Source organism: Simochromis diagramma, unplaced genomic scaffold (genome assembly GCF_900408965.1).
Source record: "Simochromis diagramma unplaced genomic scaffold, fSimDia1.1 OVJJ01000603.1, whole genome shotgun sequence".
NCBI lineage: Eukaryota > Metazoa > Chordata > Actinopteri > Cichliformes > Cichlidae > Simochromis > Simochromis diagramma.
The window spans coordinates 18,045,067-18,053,180 of NW_024387414.1; positions in this window are offsets into that span (position 1 = coordinate 18,045,067).

Here is an 8,114-nt window from a genome sequence, read left to right on the forward strand (position 1 = left end):
CTTTATCAGCATCAGTATCATCATTTTAAGCTCCAGTTTAAATCTTGAGTCTTCCATAAGACAAGAAGTGGGGTACACCCTGGATAGGTCGCCAATCTGTCACAGGGTCAAGACAAAGAGACAGACCACCTTTCACAGCTAGGGGCAATTTAAAGTCACCAGTTAACCTAACCCACTAACTGCATGTCTTTGGACTGTGGACGGAAGCCAGAGTTCCCAGAGAGAAGTCACGCAGACATGGGGAGAACATGCAAACTCTACACAGAAAGTGTAGAGAGTAAATAGAAAGGACCAGTGAAAGAAAGAAAACAAAAAAAAAAACAACAACAGAGTTTCAACTATCTCCTTAGAAATAAGCTACGTCTTTGGGCTACATGTGACACAGCAGCAATAATATTATTTTCCCAACTGGTGAAACATCTAAATTCTTCAGACACTTAAAAAAAGAGGTCAAGGACTATAAATCCAAGAGTTTTTAAAAAGCTTTTAAGAGTGTTTTGAAAAAAGAGGGCCAAAATAGCCGGCGACAGTGAGCATCTGCCTCACTCGTGTACAGTGTTTCAAGTTTTACATTAGAGACATGTAGCCTATGCAGAACTTTACACTGATTTATCAATTTACTGAAACTGTAAACATTTTTGATTGAGACTGCTACCTGTATCGATGCCTATAAAATGAATTCTGCTGACACAGATAATCCTTTTCCCTTTTTCTGAAGCAGCAGCATTTGTGCTTTTGGGATTGTTACTGTTTAAATGTCATGGATGCGCTGTCACAACGACAGACATTCATGATTGTTTATTAATTCTGATGATTTTTAAATCATACAGTAAGCTGACTTTGTGTTTTTGACAAAGCTTTGACTCAGCTTCGCATGAAATGCTGTCTGACGTGTAGCACTCATACAGTAGGTGCTGCTGAAGTCTGAAACACAGAGAGAACTGCTTTGTGCTTTCATTTGCAATTTTAGATGATTACAGTGTAACAACTTTGTGTGTGGCCATGCTAACCGAATATTGACAATTTTATTATTGGGGTTTTGGAAGGAAGGACGAGAGCTTATTCCAAGCATAGTCTGTATATACCGCAAAGGACCTCCCAGCAGTATTTTGATCATTGGAGAAAAATTTGTTGTACAACTCAAATTATGTGATTGTGATGTTAGGTTTCTGGTCAAAACAAGTGCCAAAAGAGACAAAGCTGAGTTTATGCTTATTAATCACAAGATTGCTCTGAGATTTGTAGAAACAAATGGAGGAAGAGGGCTTTACCAAATCTATTTAAAGGGAGTATGTGGACTTTGTTTTGGCCCCGGCAGAATCGAATGTTTGCTTACATGATTAATTTATTACTTATCTACATTTTAAGGTTCCAGTACAACAAAGGATTAGATTCCTAACTACTGATTATCACTATTCTGCAATAGCAGATACATAATTTTTCCCCTTTTTGTGTCGTTTATTTGGCGGCCTCCAACTCATTTTGCTGTCTACCAACCATCGTACCTGCTGTCTTACTTCCCTTTCGTAATAATTTGTAAGCATCATCCATACACACTGTGCTACAGCAGCTATCCTCTGCATCCAGCCTCACACCGGCACCTGCGCCTCCCACAGCCAACAAAACGACATCTATAAGGACCCATGAAGGTCCACTTTGTTCTGGCTGTCTGGGGATCCTGATGAATGGCAACGCTAGCTGCTCCACCAGTTTGACACCAAGTGTTGTTTTTTCACGTTGGAGAGACTTTCATCCTTTTACCTCATCAATGATTGGTCCAAATTTTCATAAAGCCTATTCATTCATTAATATTCCTCATCTGGTAACCGTGACTGTTACCAGATGATGAATAGTAATAGTTTTAGCTATCATCTGTCCTTTCCTCTAAAAACAGGTGGACAGTTGCGGTCGTCAGTTAATTATCTTGACAATTTCTGCTTGGATTGCTGAGATATTTATGCAGACATTAATCTTCTTCACACGATGAACTGAAATTCCTCTGGAAACTCACTCGGTACCAATCTCAAAAGCCACAGCTTGAATTTTGGTTAGGTTTGGTTTTTGACCAAATCCTTTTCAATTTGACATCAGCTTTAGCTAATATGTGTTAGCATTCTAATACCATAAAGGAAAACATCATAGTTGTAGTCCATCAGAATTACATTTAACAAAATATTAGGCACGCACAAAGTGATAGCGGAGAATCTGCTCAGACATGGACTCTCTGTTATGGTTATGGTAAGAAAACCATTTGAGTTAGACAAGCAGGGATTCACTACAGCTGAAGAATAAAGTTAAAGCTTGGTGCTTGGGCTTTGAGCTTATTGCTCTCTGTAGACATAGATACAAAAACTGCAGAGTGATAAGTAAGCAGTTCCTTGTTAACCTGTGGTTATGGAGGTGTTGAAGCAACACTGACATATCTGATGGAGTCATGAGAAGTTTGGAGCTGAAACTGATGGCTGAAAAAAGGGAGTGTTTGGTATTACGTGAGATGAGCGATGTGTGATATATGGGCATGATGCATGCGGATCGAGTTGTCTGTCTGAAGCAGTCTGAAGGCGTTGCTCCATTTATTCTGTCAGATAGGACGAATAGTCTGATGTTTAAGTGACATCCAGCACAGACGCAGCCAAACCACACACGGAAATTCATGTGATGACGCGCTGCTAAGTAATGTATCCCCCTTGCTGTTTTTTTTGGTTGGGCTCTCTTTGTTTTTTCTCGCCATGAGAGCCAGCGTAGTGAATCCCTGGCTGGGTTCCCCAGGGAACCAGTTTGAATTCTAGCCCAGAAGGAGGCAAACCCAGGCACGAGAACAAAGGCCGTTTGTCAGCGAGATGATGATAAGTCTGTGGTGATGGTGTGTAGTCAACCAATGTGGACTGGAACAGTTAAAGCTTCACGGGCTCTATAAGTCCCATGTATTGGGCTGAAATGACAGGACCTCAGTGATGTCTGTGTTGACAGACACATAGACAGTTTTTCTTTCTCGCTCGTGACGCACTTTTACTCTTGGAAGAGTGCGCCGAAGATTTAGAGCCCACTGATCAAACAATGTTGTGCGCACATGCTTATGCCTCATTCAGCAGTATGGGTTTTGTGGTATAGACCATAATCAGTGCTGTTTTGAAGGAACACTTTAGTCCATCTCAAAGTATTGATATATGCAAATGTGCGATGACTAAGAAAAAGATGATCTTGAAGTTGTCTTGCTCAAACTCCTCTCCAGCAGTGGTCAACCAACGTTTGGGCACACAGAATAACAACCTTCAAAACACAATGCCGACTCGCTCTCTACCTGGCCTTAAATCAGCAAATTTGTCTCCTCTTATATCAAGGATCACATCTGATATTCAAAGATGGGGTAATCTCCCCCTTTCTTTAATCGGTAAGATTAACGTTGTTAAAATGAACATCTTACCAAAATTTTTATTTTTATTTCAGTCAATTCCCTTATTTTTGCCGAAACATTTTTTTGTTTCACTGGACAAGATTATTGGTTCTTTCATTTGGGGAGGGAAGCCACCTAGGGTCTCTAAAACTTTGCTGCAGCGATGCAGATTTAGTGGAGGACTTGCATTACCTAATTTTTTAGCCTACTACTGGGCCGCTCACATCCATAAACTTTGCTACTGGCTAAAATCTTCTGGTTCCTCGTGGTGTAAATTGGAGTTATCATCATGTAAGGGCTCTTCTTTACCGGCTTTGCTCTATTCCTCTTTACCCGTAAGACCCTCTCTGTACACTGATAATCAGGTGGTTCTTAACACACTCAAAATCTGGTTTCAGTTTAGACGTCACTTTAATTTTGTAATGCCGTCTTCCTCGGGTCCTCTAAGCGACAACCATTTGTTTCCCCCTTCACTTTTGGACTCGACATTCTCAGTGTGGTGTGACAAGGGTATAAAACAGTTCAAACATTTATATGTGGATGGTGTTTTCGATAGTTTTCCGAACTTGTCTTATCGTTATAATCTCCCTATTACCCATTTGTTTTGCTATTTTCAAATTCGAAATTTTGTTGCCAAGTGTTTCCCAAATTTCCCCTCTTTACCTCCAGAACAGCAGTGGGAAACTACGTTATCATTTGTTCCTCATCACAGAGGAACCATTTCGAAACTCTATGATGCTATTCTGTCTTTTAGTAACCACTCTAATGTTAAGCTTAAGTGTACATGGGAAGGAGAACTGGGAATTCGAATACATGAGGAGTCTTGGGAACAGGCTATAGCGAGAGTACGATCTTCCACCTCCTGTGCTCGTCTTGGACTTATTCAATTTAAGGTCATACACAGGGTGCATTTTTCTAAATCTAGACTTTCTGAATTGTATCCAGAAGTGGAAAATAAATGTGATAAATGCCACGGTTCTCCTTGTCACCTTAGCCACATGTTTTTTCTGTGTCCTGAGCTACAAGGTTTCTGGACAGGGTATTTTGCTATTATGTCAACTGTTCTTGGGGTAACTCTTCATCCTTGTCCTCTGATTGCTGTATTTGGGATTCCTGTTCGCTCACTTACACTTGATTCCACACAAAAGGATATTATAGCCTTCACATCCCTATTAGCGAGACGTCTAATATTGTTGCATTGGAAGTCTGTTAAGTATCCTACTGTTTCCCGGTGGCTTAAAGATGTCATGTTTTTTTTAAAACTTGAAAAAATTAAATATACGTTGAGAGGTTGCACAGCCAAATTTTTTCACAAGTGGCAACCCTTTATCTCTTATTTTGCTAGTCTAGAGGTATTGCCTGTTTAAATCTACTTTTGTTACTGTTATATTCCTCTATGTTTGATGGTTGTGTTGATCTGTGTGGGACTGGGGGTGGTGGTGGTGGTGGTGGTGGTGGTGGTGGGGGGGGGTTGTGGTTTTTTTTTCATATATATATATATATATATATATATATATATATATATATATATATGTTTATTTACTTAGGAAAATGAAGAAAGGTTGATTGTATTTCGGTAACTGCAAGTACTGTTGTTTTCTTTTTTCAATAAAAATATTTTCAAAACACAATGCCGCTCAGTGATTCTGTCTCCCAGGAAGAGTTCAAAGCTCTGATAAAAAAAAAAAATAGTGTAACTGTAGAGTTCAAATGCAACCCCTAAACCAGATCATTTATAAATTATTAATATGTTGTTTATTTTGGTGTGTTAATTTTTACCCCATGTATGCAGTTATCATAGCTGATTTTAAGATTTTAGGTATACATAACAAAACTTAAAGATAAAGGCAATAATACATTCTAGCCTTCTGAAAACTGAGAATTTGGCCCAAAATCATCCTTTAAATCATAAAATTCATAAACTTAATACTGAAAACAAGGACCCAAGTAGTTCTAAATGTTGAAGTTTAATAAAAGACCTTCTCTGCACATCACCACTCAAAACAATTCCCGTTATTCCAATATTGGTCCAATAAAATGCTGTGAAAGTATTACACAATCCTGCTGTTAGTAAAACAGTGTAAAGACAGTGTTTTATAGATTTCATCACAAAAGGATCTTTGAGCCTCAGAGTCAGGTTTTGTTTACCAGCATCACACAGTGGACACATAATCACATGCTACAAATGGACCCCTGCTCCTTTTGTAACTCTTCCACTTGCTGTTATCCAGCCAGTTTGGTGAACATATGAATTCACTGAGTGCGTTGGCACTTTGTTCTGAGAGGAGCAGCGAGACAAGTGGAAAGTTACTCAGAAGTAAACAAGACTTGAGGCCAGTGTTATTATCTGTTTAAACAGCTCTATCCTCAGTAAGTGTGCATAAGAACACAACCAGTGTTTCACAGAAGAGCACGAAGGAATACGATGCTTCGGTCAACCTCTGGTTTGCTCAAGTGTTCTTTGAGAGGCTCCGAGAGTTTGGATGAAACTGACCTTCGCCTTCTGTGTTCTCCTAGTCTGTCCAGTCATTGGCAGCAATGATAAAAGAACACATAAACACTTCCCCCGCTGTAAATACAGAAGCGAAACTGGGTGTAGGGTGAGCTGAAAGCAATTATTTATTTTGTGAAAATTAAATGGAAACAAATTCTAAATACCCTGGATATGTTATTTACACAACTGCAGTTGCACATCACTGTTAAGGGATCTAATGAGCTTCCTGCAGTGCAGCAAGTATGAGAAAAACTTCCACCGCCAGATGAATTTAAGTCACAAAATTGTAATTGCAACATATTAGGAGCAGTGCACGCTTAAATATCATTACCTTAAGCTGAATATGTGATCTTAGGGTTACTTTCAGTTCAATATTATTTAATTTTATGCAACTCCATTGCTGCCCAGCTATGTGAAGGAACGTACAGGTGGTGATAAATCTCCACTCTAGCACCTCTTGCATTTGTCATGCTCTTTTTACGAGTGGAAGACAAAAGGACTTTGATGAGCTAGAGTAGCTCTTACTCCACCGGAAAAGGAAAAGTATCCCCACAATCATTTGACCTTTTACGATTCAGAGAAAAATGAATCTCCTACCTCTAACTAACCTCAGTCTAGTGCAGAGGCCATACTTAAAGGGCGCTCAGTAAAGTACACAATGCAGATGTAATGGATCCATCACACTTGACAGCAGGACTCCAAGCAGATTAAATAACAGATGTGCTGTGCATTGCATTAATATACATTCTTGGTGTTGGCACATGGATACCCTTGTTCTTTATGTACTTGATAAAATCAGATCAAGTTTCCACTCCAGATATGGCACATTGAGAACAAACTGCTCAGACCTCCACCGCACAAGTTAATAGCAACATACAGAGACACTATTTACACACATATTTGATTTGGCAGTTATTTATTTATTTTTAAGGATTTGTGTCTTATCCTGGCCTCAAACCCTGGATCTTTTGTTTAATCAGGCTAATGTGCAAAACACTACACTATCCTTTGTTTTTCTATGCTATATACAGTACAGCATGAGTTTTACCTCTAACTAGGCCTAACACTACGAGAGTCAGTCACTTATGATGCATGTAAATCCTCCAGTGCTGCAACATTGTAAATAACTCTAATGCCAGTCCTGCTTCATTAATAGTGGTTTGGACAGAGCGGAATCAACAGAATCTCAGAGAAAACCCTGAGGCCACGTTTCCCATGTAACTGATGTCAGCAGGCAGTTTGCGCTAATGTTGGCAGTGTCTATTCATGCCAAGACAAATGTCAGCTGAGGCCTCACTGTCCAGGTCCCAGCTTGTGGTAGTGAGTTTATTATATTAGACTCTGAAAATCCCTTCTAAGCTGCCTCGTGCCCAGTGGAACTGTATGGGGCTCTGGGAAAGGTTGGGTTCCCAGACAGAAAAGGCCGTGTTGCTCATTGGTGGCCTTTTCCATGATTGTAGGGCGCTGCCAAGAAATTATTATTTTTTTGTTGGTAGTGTATTTAAGAATTATCTCATTTTGTTATAGACTGTAAAATTCTCCTGTTCTAGTTTGGGAGTCACCGGGAAATGTTTTCTGTATGTTTTCTATTTTTAGCTTATACTTTAGTATTACACATTAGCTTCAGACAGCTTGATTAATGTATGTTGGATTTGCTTTGCTTTGTGTAATTATGCACGATTTTGTTTGAACAGTTTTCACTCTATAGGAATGTTTTCTCTAGTTGTATCTGGACTTTACTTAACATGCACGTGAGTCCTCCATTATGTTATCGTGGTATAAAACACAAACCAGAAATGTTTCCTTTTTCCGTTCTGTATTTTATGGTCACAAATTATTATAGTAGGTTCATTGCTCTGTTTTAGGGATGCAACGATACCAATTTTTACAAACCAATACGATACCGATACTTGGACCTGAGTACTTGCCGATGCAGAGTACAAAAACCGATACTTCTACCACACACACACACACACACAAATGCAATGAATTGGAAGACAGTTTTATTTTATTCTCTGCCGATAAAAAATAAAATCTTAATAAAAATGACCACAAAAAAATTTCAAGTGAAAAATAAGCACTTCTGTTAAATTATTGCAGAGTGTCCACATTGTCATTTAACAAAATATCACTGAACTATTGGCACTGTCTCGAGCTTTCAGAATAATAAATAAACACTTCTGTTTGGAATAAAATAGATACAAATTAGGTTTGAGAATAAAATAT